Genomic DNA, 13,450 nt, shown 5'->3' on the forward strand with positions numbered 1-13,450 from the left:
CCCACAGCCAACATCGTCCTCAAGGGTGAAAAAATGAAACCATTTTCACTAAGATCAGGAACAGAACAAGGTTGTCCACTCTCACCACTATTATTCAACATTGTTTTGGAAGTTTTAGCCACAGCAGTCAGAGAAGACAAAGAAATAAAAGGAATCCAAATCAGAAAAGAAGTAAATTTGTCACTGTTTGCAGATGACATGATACTATACATAGAGAATCCTAAAGATGCTACCAGAAAACTACTAAAGCTAATCAATGAATTTGGTAAAGTAGCAGGATACAAAATTAATGCACAGAAATCTCTTGCATTCCTAGATATTTATGATGAAAAGTCTGAAAATGAAATTAAGAAAACACTCCCATTTGCCATTGCAACAAAAAAAGTAAAATATCTAGGAATAAACCTACCTAAGGAGACAAAAGACGTGTATGCAGAAAATTATAAGACACTGATGAAAGGATTTAAAGATGATACAAATAGATGGAGAGATATACCATGTTCTTGGATTGGAAGAATCAGCATTGTGAAAATGACTCTACTACCCAAAGCAATGTACAGATTCAATGCAATCCCTCTGAAACTACCACCGGCATTTTTCACAGAACTATATCAAAAAACTTCACAATTTGTTTGGAAACACAAAAGACCCCAAATAGCCAAAGCAATCTTGAGAACGAAAAACGGAGCTGGAGGAATCAGGCTCCCTGACTTCAGAGTATACTACAAAGCTACAGTAAACAAGACAGTATGGTACTGGCACAAAAACAGACATATAGATCAATGGAACAGGATAGAAAGCCCAGAGATAAACCCATGCACATATGGTCACCTTATGTTTGATAAGCAGGCAAGACTATACAGTGGAGAAAAGACAGCCTCTTCAATAAGTGAAACTGGGAAAACTGGACAACTACATGTAAAAGAATGAAATTAGAACACTCCCTAACACTATACACAAAAGTAAACTCAAAATGGACTAAAGACCTAAATGTAAGGCCAGACACCATCAAACTCTTAGAGGAAAACATAGGCAGAACACTCTATGACATAAATCACAGCAAGATTCTTTTTGACCCACCTCCTAGAGAAATGGAAGTAAAAACAAAAATAAACAAATGGGACCTAATGAAACTTAAAAGCTTTTGCACAACAAAGGAAACCATAAACACGATGAAAAGACAGCCCTCAGAATGGGAGAAAATATTTGCAAATGAAGCAACTGACAAAGGATTCATCTCCAAAACATACAAGCAACTCATGCCGCTCAATATCAAAAAAGCAAACAGGGCTTCCCTGGTGGCGCAGTGGTTGAGAGTCCGCCTGCCGATGCAGGGGACACGGGTTCGTGCCCCGGTCCAGGAAGATCCCACATGCCGCGGAGCGGCTGGACCTGTGGGCCATGGCCGCTGAGCCTGTGTGTCCGGAGCCTGCGCTCCGCAACGGGAGAGGCCACAACAGTGAGAGGCCCGCGTACCGCAAAAAAAAAAAAAAAAAAAAAAAGAAGTGGAGATTCTTAATGGAATCCCATTTAAAAAAAAACAAAAAGCAAACAACACAATCCAAAAATGGGCAGAAGACCTAAATAAACATTTCTCCAAAGAAGACATACAGATTGCCAACAAACACATGAAAGAATGCTCAACACCATTAATCATTAGAGAAATGCAAATCAAAACTACAATGAGATATCATCTCACACTGGTCAGAATGACCATCATCAAAAAATCTACAAACAATAAATGCTGGAGAGGGCATGGAGAAAAGGGAACCCTCTTGCACTGTTGGTGGGAATGTAAATTGATACAGCCACTATGGAGCACAGTATGGAGGTTGCTTAAAAAACTAAACATAGAACTACCATACCACAGAGCAATCCCACTACTGTGCATACACCCTGAGAAAACCATATTTCAAACACAGTCATGTACCACAATGTTCATTGCAGCTCTATTTACAATAGCCAGGACATGGAAGCAACCTAAGTGTCCATCAACAGATGAATGGATAAACAAGATGTGGCACATATATACAATGGAATATTACTCAGCCACAAAATGAAATGAAATTGAGTTATTTGTAGTGAGGTGGATGGACCAAGAGTCTGTCATACAGAGTGAAGTAAGTCAGAAAGAGAAAAACAAATACCGTATGCTAACACATATATATGGAACCTCAAAAGAAAAGAAAAGAAAAAATAATGGTCAGAAGAACCTAGGGGCAAGACAGGAATAAAGATGCAGACCTACTAGAGAATGGACTTGAGGATATGGGGAGGGGAAAGGGTAAGCTGGGACAAAGTGAGAGAGTGGCATGGACATATATACACTACCAAATGTAAAATAGATAGCCAGTGGGAAGCACCCGCATAGCACTGGGAGAGCAGCTCGGTGCTTTGTGACCACCTAGAGGGGTGGGATAGGGAGGGTGAGAGGGAAGGAAACTCAAGGGCGAAGAGGTATGGGGACATATATATATGTATAACTAATTCACTTTGTTATAAAACAGAAACTAACACACCATTGTAAAAGAATTATACTCCAATAAAGATGTTAAAATAAATAAGCAGTGGAGTAGGAAGGGCAGGTGGTGAAAAAAAATGGGACAAAGGAGGAAAAGACAGTGAGCTGAGCATTATTTTGCAGAGCTCACACGGAGAGAGGAGAGACTTCCACACTTAGAGTCTTGTCTTTCTGCCTCCCACTCTTCGTTTCTTCCGTTCCCATCTTTCTTTCTTTCTCTCCTTCCTGGTTCTTAAGCTTCATGTTACTTCTTTGCTAGCCAGATTTCTAACTGAACACTTTCAAATCTTTTTCAGAAGGTAGAAATTTTAGCATTGTTTGATTTAGGCTAGGTTTGCCAGTTAAAATCCAGGATGCTCATTTCGATTTGAATTTTTTGATAAAGAATGATTATTTAGTGTAACTATCTGTCCCAAATATTGTCCTAAATATCACATGGGATATATTTATACTAAAAAGTATTTATTTACCTGAAACTCAACTATAACTGGGTATCTTGTGTTTTTATTTGCTAAATCTGGCAACCCTAAGTTAGACTTTTTTCCTCCAAAATTACAGGTGGTGTGGGGAAAGGGTCAGAGACTAGAATTAAGAGGAGTTGGGCTTGTTAGTAACAGCTCTGGGTTTGAGTTTTCACATTTGCAAAATGAGGGGGTCAATCCAGATCATCTCCCTACTCATCTCCAGCTGTAGTATTCATAAGTTAAATTCATCTTGTTTGAGAATGTCCTTGACATAACCAAAGACATGTCATGAGCCACATTTGGGAACTGTTGATCTGATCTTCTCCTGCCTCTGTGGAGAAAGCAGTAGTCAAGAAAGTGGGCCTGTTTCCACCCCATCTGTCTATGGCCAGACCCTATGAGGTAATGGAGAGATTCCTGAGAGGCTAAGAGTGCAGATCACATTTTATGGCTGTTTCGGAATTTGGCAGCAAGAGAATCTGAACTAGACTTAAAAGGTCAACAGTATGTCCCACAGTGTCAGTGTGAGGAGGAAAGACAAATCAAGTATTCCACAGCAGCTTCAGCCACAAGGTATACCTGATATGTCGTGTTTACTTCCAGAAACCTGCACCCAATTCCATGGCCCAACACGGGGGATCCACCTCATGTGACTAGGCTTGGAAATTTTGTATTTTAATAGATTGGGCAATTTCCATACATGAGCTAAACACCACCATTTCGAATTTATAGCTGGGGGTCAGTCTAATGCCATGGAAAGTTCACAAGCTTTGAGGTCAGTCAGGCTGCAGTGTAAATCCTAGTTCCACCCCATCCTACGGTATGACCTTCAGCAAGTCACTGCATCATCAGTGTAAAACATGGCAGGGCTCACGTTTAATGAGTTCTTACCATGTTCTTGTGTTACATGCTTTCTTTGCTCACTTCAATAAACCCTCACAATGTCTCTGAAATGTAGGTGATGTTATCAAAAATAATTACAATATAATTTCATCATATTTTATATGTTCAATTATAAGTGAGGAAATTAAAGTTGAAAGGGGCATGAGATCTAGCCAAGGTCACATGGAATATTGTGGTGAAGCCAGGACTTAATATCAAGTCTATCCATCCAAAACTCACTGCCTCACATCTATAAATTTTCTCTTTCTCACTAAGCTCTTCTATCTCTAAACATGTATCTTTCTTAGGGTTATAGGGAGAACTGAAGACTGCCGTATAAATAAAGCACATGTGGTACTCATTAAATTGTTATCTTCATACTCTCTTCATTTGACAAGGAAGAATAATTAGAGTCAATACGAGCCAGAGAAATAGTCCATAGGACTCAAGATATTTGCTTTTTTATTCCCCAATCAAATGATCTGACCACTTAAAACCACTCAAACCTAGGCAACAGAAATCTCACAGGTTTGAGATGTCTGCCCAGCACCTTAAAATATCATTATTTTAGGCAAGCGGTTGACAAACCACAGCTTATGAGCCAAACCAGCCAAGGCTGCTCCGGTAAGTAAACTTTTATTGAAACGCAGCCATGCCCATTGGTCTACCTGTTGTCTGTGGTTGCTTTCACGCTACAACACTATTGAGTAGTTATGACAGAGATCATATGGCTCACAAAGCTGAAAATATTTATTACCTGGACTTTACAGACAAAGTTGCCGATCCCTGTTGTAGACCATCACGATTCAACAACTGGGATAACTGGAAAGCTGGGCAAGAATTTGGGCTTCAGCATCAGTTGGGGAGGGGGGTGTTTATAGAGTTAGCTCCTAGATTTGAGAATCTGTACATGAGGCAAGCTTTGCCATGAACTAAGCCAGTACATTTATATGTGACTATTTTCCAAACGCACATGAATGCCGTGTGATAGATAAAATAAAACTTTATTTAAAAGCTTTATTAAATTCATAGGAGCTTTGGGTCATCCAACCAACACATAATAAATATAACTTCTGTCCTGAAAAGGCCCCCAGAATTACTTTTTTAAAAGGGAAGCCTAATGATATAACAGAATACATTTTAGCCATCCTAAGGAGTAAATCTAACAAATTCTTGAAACTGCATTGAACAGGGCCCTTTGTACTACAACAATGACTAATGGTGTCAGTTATAAGTGATTCTTAGTCATTTGCTTAAAAACGAAATAGACATAAGTTACTTAAGATCCACAGGATGTCTCCCTTTGCCATTAAATACTTTTTTAGTGTATCCCCAAAGTTAATGAAATGGAGTTCCTGCTGTTCTGTTATTGTTCTCGCTGTTGAATAATGATAAATTCAGCCTTTTAAAAATGTTTATTCAAGTATACTTGATTTACAATATTGTGTTAGTTTCAGGTGAATTCAGTCATTTTACTAATTCAGATTGGCCATCACCCCTTGAGTAGAAATAAATAGGTTATACCTCTTATAGAACATAGTGTATTTTATTGTTGCTTTTGTTTGTTCTGTTTACTTTTGTATGAGTTAAGAATCTTTTTTTGCTGCAAGTGACAGAAAAACCAACTCAAAATGGATTAAGGTGAAAAGAGGAATTATTTGGTTCAGGGAACTCAAAGGTCCACAGGTACCTCTGCCTGCAGGTATGGCTTGATCATGGTCCAAGCAAAGACAGGATCATCTGACTCATTGGCTTTGCTTCCTGTGGGTTGGTTCCATTTCAGGCTTTATGAATTTCAGTCCTGACCCAAGGAGTGTTAAGGTGGCTGCAGATCCAGGCTTCACATCCTTACTCTGCCATTAGAGTGGTAAACAAAGAATCCTTCTTTCCCCAGAAACACCAGCTAACTTCTCCTCACACTGACTCCAATCCCCAAACCGATCCAAGGGAGAAGACAGGCTAGCTAATTTAAGGCAATCTGGATGTATTTTTAAAGCAGGCCCAGGTCAACCCCAATTCAAACCATGTTGGTTGAAGGTGAAGTACCTGGCGGAACCAGAGTACCATTGCTGAAAGCAAGAGAGTGTGAGGGACACTTTGCATGATCAGGAGGTGAGAAATCCATGTCCTCTACAACTCTGAAGCAGATTTTGTGTTGTCTAAATTGGTTTAAATTTTGAATTACCCAGAGGAAGTAGAGCTTTGTAGTTAAAAATAAGCATTTTGGAATCAGACTCCTAGAGTTCAAATCCCAGCTCACTGACTAGCAATGTGAGCTTGGGTAAGGTATTCAAACTCTCTGTGCTTAGTTTGCACTTCCTCTCACTCTTCTGCTGGGAGGCAGTGGTGGTAACAACAGAGGTGCTAGCTTCAGGAAGCACCTAAAAGCAGAGAGCAACCAGTACTTATTTGTCCCCAGAGAGAGCAGGCTCTTTCCTGGGGCCTTGGGGTCACAGCGGGTTGGAGGGAGTAGCTGATTTCAGACATTGCTAATAGGGCCTCTCCTGCTTCATCCACCTGGGAAATGTGGTCCAGTCTTGGAGCAAATGGCAGTGTGTCTGCCTAATGGAAGGGACAAGGGTAGTACACAGTTATAACACTTGGGGCCTAAAGCAATTAGTTTCTGCTACAAATTGCTCTTCTGGGAGTGAAACTGAGAGATTAGTACCTTCCTTCCACCTAGGAAAACTATTACGGGGTTCTGTAGAAGCAGCAAGAATCAGGACCAACTGTAGGTTCCTAATTCAGGGGCCTAAGCTGGTTGAGGGTGGGAGGTGAGAGGCAAAGGGTCCAGGGCAACCGGCAGGGCAATTGGGATACTTACAGCTTGGCGTCTGGGTGTCTCACATGGGAGGGACATGAGACAAACGGCCAAAACACTCTTCGATTTCTAGGGCTTGTTACAGACCAGGGACCTCAGGACAAAAGAAAGACATTCTTTAAGGTTTTATCCTTATAAAATATGTGAAACTCAGAAATGTGCACAAAAGAATTTAAAAGACACACCATGTACCCATAATCCAGATTTAATACATTCTGACATTTTGACATATTTGCTTTACATCTTTGAAAAAATAAAGAAAGAAAACATATCAAGTCAATAAAAGCCTATGTCTTTCCCTTCCTTCTCTCCCTAGATGAAGTGGTGCTGTGGCTTCTATATTTACTACAAATTCAGATGTTCATATAAAGTATGTAGTAATATTTTCTAGATTTTCATACTTTACATGAATGGCATCATACAATATACATCCTCTGACCACTTGATATTTTTATGTACGTTTGTGATGTATACACATTGATAGATAAAGATCTAGTGCATTTATTTTAAGTGATGAATAACATTTCAATGAATGAATGAATGAAGGAGTGAATGAATGAAGAGATTATAATTTATTTATTCCCTGCCATATCAGAGATTATGGGCATCCTTGTTTCTTTCCTCACTTTAAAGGGATTATTTCTAAAGGGAACCCTCATACACTGTTGGTGGGAATGTAAATTGATACAGCCACTGTGGAGAACAGTTTAGAGGTTCCTTAAAAAACTAAAAATAGAAATACCATACGACCCAGCAATCCCACTACTGGGCATATACCCTGAGAAAACCATAATTCAAAAAGAGTCATGTACCACAATGTTCATTGCAGCTCTATTTACAATAGCCAGGACATGGAAGCAACCTAAGTGTCCATCAACAGATGAATGGATAAAGAAGATGTGGCACATGTATACAATGGAATATTACTCAGCCATAAAAAGAAATGAAATTTGAGTTATTTGTAGTGAGGTGGATGAACCTAGAGTCTGTCATACAGAGTGAAGTAAGTCAGAACGAGAAAAACAAATACCGTATGCTAACACATATATATGGAATCTAAAAAAAAAAAAAATCGTCATGAAGAACCTAGGGGCAAGACGAGAATAAAGATGCAGACCTACTAGAGAATGGACTTGAGGACACGGTGAGTGGGAAGGGTAAGCTGGGACGAAGTGAGACAGTGGCATGGACATATATACACTACCAAATGTAAAATAGATAGCTAGTGGGAAGCAGTCGCATAGCACAGGGAGATCAGCTCGGTGCTTTGTGACCAGCTAGAAGGGTGGGATAGGGAGGGTGGGAGGGAGATGCAAGGGGGAAGAGATATGGGAATATATGTATATGTATAACTGATTCATTTTGTTATAAAGCAGAAACTAACACAGCATTGTAAAAGAATTATACTCCAATAAAAATGTTTTTTAAAAAAGATTATTTCTAAAATTTCAGCATTAAGTATGATGTTGGCTAAAGGTTTTTGACATGTGCCCTTTATCGTGTTAAAGAAATTTCCTAACATTTCAAGTTCACTAAGAGTTTTTATTACTTTACCAAATGATTTTTTTGCACTAATGAGATGATCATATGTATTTTTTTCATTTAATTGTTAATATAATGAATTAATTTAAGGCAGACACAGCTAGTTGTCTACTCAGTATTCATTCTTCTTTTTCTTCCACACAGAATCCTGGTTCTGTTCAAGGTAGCAGTGATGGAGGCTAATTCTGATTATACCTTTCAGTGTTTGTTTTTTCATGCACCTAAAGTTTGTTTGTTTGCTTTAATTTTTATTGGAGTATAGTTGACTTACAATGTTGTGTTAGTCTCAGGTGTACAGCAAAGTGAATCAGTTATACATATGTATATATCCATACATGTACATATGCATACATATATACATATGTATATATCCGTCCTTTCTCAGATTCTTTTCCCATATATGTTATTACAGAATATCGAGTAGAGTGCTATACAGTAGGTCCTTATTAGTTATCTATTTTATATATAGTAGTGTATATATGTTAATCCCAATCTCCTAATTTATCACTTCCCCCCACATTTCCCCTTTGGTAACCGTAAGTTTGATTTCGAGATCTGTGAGTCTGTTTCTGTTTTGTAAATAAGTTCATTTGTATCATTTTTTAAATTAGATTCCACATATAAGTGGTATCATTATGATATTTGTCTTCCTCTGTCTGAAGTATTATCATACTTCACTTAGTATGATAATCTCTAGGTTCATCCATGTTGCTGCAAATGGCATTATTTCGTTCTTTTTTATGGCTAATATTCCATTGTAAATATGTACCACATCTTCTTTATCCATTCTTCTGTCGATGGACATTTAGGTTGCTTACTCTTCACTGTTTTAGCATCCTCCCTTTCAGCTACAAGTGGACTTCTGGCCAGTCTGGCTGGCCTGGATGTGGAATTCTGCCAGGAAAACTCCAGGAAAATAAAAGGAGAAAACATGGCAGACCGATCCCTTCACTTTTCCTTCCCTTTCCTTTCTTGGACCTGGGTCCAGTGCTGGAGCTGGCAGCAGTACTCATATGACCATGAAAAAAAAAGGCTAAAGGATCACAGATCATCAATCCTGATATCGATGAGCCACTGATCCAATACTAGCAACCGTCTAACTCCAGATTCTCGCGGCATGAGTAAAGAAAATGCCTATTTGTTTGAGCCATTCTAGACAAGTTGACAAGTTTCCTATTCTTTGAACCTGAATACACTTCTAACTGACAAAGTTTCAATTATAACCATTTTTGTATTCTTGAAACAGATTCTGCTTGGTCATTATGTATTTTTAATACAATAATGTATTTATTCTGCTAATATATTATTTAAGTTTTTTGCATCTGTGTTCATTGGTGAGATAGGTCTATAATTTTCCCATTAAATACTATTTCTGTCCAGTTTTGATAGACCCAAAAGAAATGGGTGGGCAGCTTTCCCTCTCATTCTAATATTTGGAATAATTCTATAAGATGATGCTTATATGTCAATATTGAAGACACCTGTCTGGGTCTGATACTTTATTTTGGTGAATAAAGTTCCCATTAATTTAGTTTCTTCAATAATTGTATGTACATTACAATAGTCTGTTTCTTCTTGATTTCACTTTGGTAATTCCTGTTTTTGGGGTGGTATATTATATGCTACATCTAAAATTTCAAAGCTCATGATTTTTTTTTTGTTTAACCATCTTCAATGTCTAAAATTATCCTCTTTTTGTTCCTAATATTGTTTGTCTACGTGTTATTTCTTTTTCCCTTGATAAATCTTGTCAGTTTATATAGTGTGTTAGTCTTTACAAAGACACAGCATTTAACTTTCAGATCTCAAGTCTTTTTTTGTTTTCTGTGTTATTTTCTGCACTTATCGTTTCCTTTCACTTGACTTAAATGTATGTTGCTCTTTTCTTTTACCTTCTTGAGCTCAATGCTTTACTTATTTTCAATGTTTCTTATTTTAAAATTTGTGTATTTAGGGTTATAATGTCCTTTTTAAGTCCTTCTCTAGCTGCATGCTGGCAGTTTAGATATGGAACGATTTCACTATCATTCAGTTCCAAATATTTCATGAATCCCACTGTGATTTCTGCTTTAACTCATGAATTATTTAGAACCATATTTTCCAGTTTCCAAATACTGGGTTTTTTCCCTCATTTTCCTAATTGATTTCTGATTTTATTACATCACTGAGTGTAGTCTACAGTAAAATGACTCATTAATACATGTTTACATGCCTTTGCCAAGGATTACTGATTAATTTTTATATGTGCAAATGGCCTTGAGAGGAGTACATAATCTATGTTTGGTGAGTACAGGATCTACATACGTCCGTTAGATCAAAGTTGTTAATTGTGTTGTTCAAATTTTCTGTATCCTTAATTGATTTTTGTTTATTTCACTTAGTAATTTCTAGAAGTATAATTTAAAAATCTATTATGACAATGTATTTGGGTTTTTTGTTATGTATTTTGAAACTATATTTTGGGGGCACCCAGAAACAGGATGGTCATATTCCCCTTGGTAAGAAGAATTTATCAGAAATGATCATCTTTTTTCCCTGAAACTCCACTTTGCTTAATAATAATATTGTTACACCAGACTGTTTTGTAAAAGGTGCATTTTTTAAAAGACACATGCCATAAAAATCCAAATATTGTTAAAAGATAGTGTGCATAACATAAGTGTCCTTTCCACTCCCACCCCCATTCCCTAGGTTTCCCTTCTCAGAAACAGACTGTTGCCAGATTTCCATGGATTCTTTCACAAATATTCTATGAGCATTTGATTTCAATGAAAATATATTTATATATTAGGAGTTTTGTGAATTTATCTGTTCTTTTCTAAGTGCTGATTCTTTTGTTTGTTCCATTTACTGTCTCTATAATACTTTCATCTCATTTTAAATTTATGTTTTTTCATTTTTAATTTATTTTTTAATTTTTATTTTTATAAATAAAATAAATTTTATTTATTTTTTATTTTTCATCTTTTGAGGGAATTTTTTTGTTGCTTGGTTGTGTAAATAGGCATCTGTGAATTCTGTGTTGTGAAAACGTCTGTAAAAAGATTTTATAATCACGTCTGCCAGAGCCCTAGTAATCTTAACATTCCTGGAATTAAAAAATTTTTAATTTCCATCTGGTTTTCCTTCACGTTGAAGGCACTGTGTATGTGTTCAACATACCAGGGTGAGGTGCAGAACTCGGGTTTTCCATCACACATGTAACATTTTTTTCTCACCCAAGTAAACCTTCTTGATCTAGAGATATAGAAACTATATTCTTAAGCTACATTCTTTTTCCTGAATGGAAGATTCTTTAGGACTCCAGGAATTCTTCAGGAAATGCAATTCTAGCTTCCATGACCTATGTCTCCATTATCCCCTAGAACATCAGAATCCCAGTCCTCAGCATTCAGGAACAATAAATGCATCCAAAGCTTCTGTTGATTGCTGCTGCATCAAAAAACTTATTATTGGGCTTCCCTGGTGGCGCAGTGGTTGGGAGTCCGCCTACCGATGCAGGGGACACGGGTTCGTGCCCCGGTCCGGGAAGATCCCACATGCCGTGGAGCGGCTGGGCCCGTGAGCCGTGGCCGCTGAGCCTGCGCGTCCGGAGTCTGTGCTCCGCAACGGGAGAGGCCACAACAGTGAGAGGCCCGCGTACCCCCTCCCCCCAAAAAAAGAAAACTTATTATTTGGCCTTTATTTCTTTTTTTCTGGCACCTAGGAATTTCCCTTCTTTCTTTCAAAATCAGCTATGAGATATTTAATTCTTCATTTATAAGTATTTTTAATAGGAAGGGGATTCTTTGTCCCTCGGTCAGTCTACCATGTTTCCTTGAAGTCTAGAATTGTGCGATTTGAATATTAAAATAAATCAATTACATTATAAGTATTATTAAATCTTTAAAACCATGACTATTTTTTAATGTGAACAGGCGACAACTGAGCTAAAAGTAAGCCTGTCTTGGACAGGGTTGAGTGTGTTTAGGATATGATTCACACCATGAAAACTCAGGTAAGCAAGAACTATCACATTCATTTTCTATAATTATACCTAAGTTTTCATCTCAGGCAAAGATTTAACCTCTATCCTACTGTTTTTCTTTCTCCTCTTCCTCTTCACTTTTTCAACGACCTACCTACTCCTCTCTAAACCCCAAACTGGGTTCCACAGTTCTACAATGCCTTGCAGTGCCAAGACTCTGGGGGAAGTGTGCTGCCATGCTAATAGGTCGTATATCCACACAGATTACCACTGAGATGTTCTTCACACCAGGCAGCATAATTCTTCAGATCTGGAAATTCTCTGATTTTATTTTTTTGGCCACAGGAACCTTTTTTTATAAGGCTGTCCATGGTTCCCTCTACTTACACCATAGCTGTTGCCTCTGTGATGATGTGTTGCCCATTTGGTGATATTTCTAGAAAGAAGGAGACAAGTTATTTCTTATATTGAGTTCCACAAACCTTTCTGAGGACTTGCACTATCTCTACCTCTCATAGGAGGTGAAGTGGAGTTCCACTTTACCCTGAGTCTTCCAGACCTCCCTCAATCTTTCTCTTTCTCTCTCCCACCTTCTGTTCTCTTAGCATGGAAAGTCATAGGGGCAAGAGGACAGGATGGGGAGACTGGAGTAAGGCGTTTCTTTTGAGACTTAGAGAACTTCTCCCTCATATCATTATATCTTGTCCATTTGCTTTTGGTCTAAGCCTATGGATATTTTTAGAGTCTTGATCTTCTAGAAATAAAATCTACGATGAAAAGTGTTTGAAAAGCAATTTACCTCATCCCTCTCCTGAAACAATAAACAGAATTGGTGAATACCTGCCTGAAACAGGGAGCAGGGAAAGAAGGTAAAGTGGAGTAAAAGAAAATGTAAGTAGTTTTTCAAACCAAGAACTCATCACAAATGACAGGATATATTTGTGACTGTCAGGATCTTGGGATCTCCCTTAGAAATCTTTCTGCAAGTTGCCCATAGTTCCTTCAATTGGTCTAATCATCACTGACTGCTGCCTACGAGGATCCTACTGCTCTCAACTTCCATCCCCCTGCCTGCCCCATGATCTTGCCAGGGAGCAAGTCCCTATATCCTACTTAAATGATAAATAAACTGAGTATAGAATTCTAGGTTGATGGTTATTTTCCCTTAGCACTTTGAATACATTATCCCATTGTCGCCTATGGAATTTACCCTTCAGAAAAATTTTCTAGAGAAATAAATTTCTCCTTATATC

Source organism: Orcinus orca, chromosome 8 (assembly GCF_937001465.1).
Source record: "Orcinus orca chromosome 8, mOrcOrc1.1, whole genome shotgun sequence".
Lineage (NCBI taxonomy): Eukaryota > Metazoa > Chordata > Mammalia > Artiodactyla > Delphinidae > Orcinus > Orcinus orca.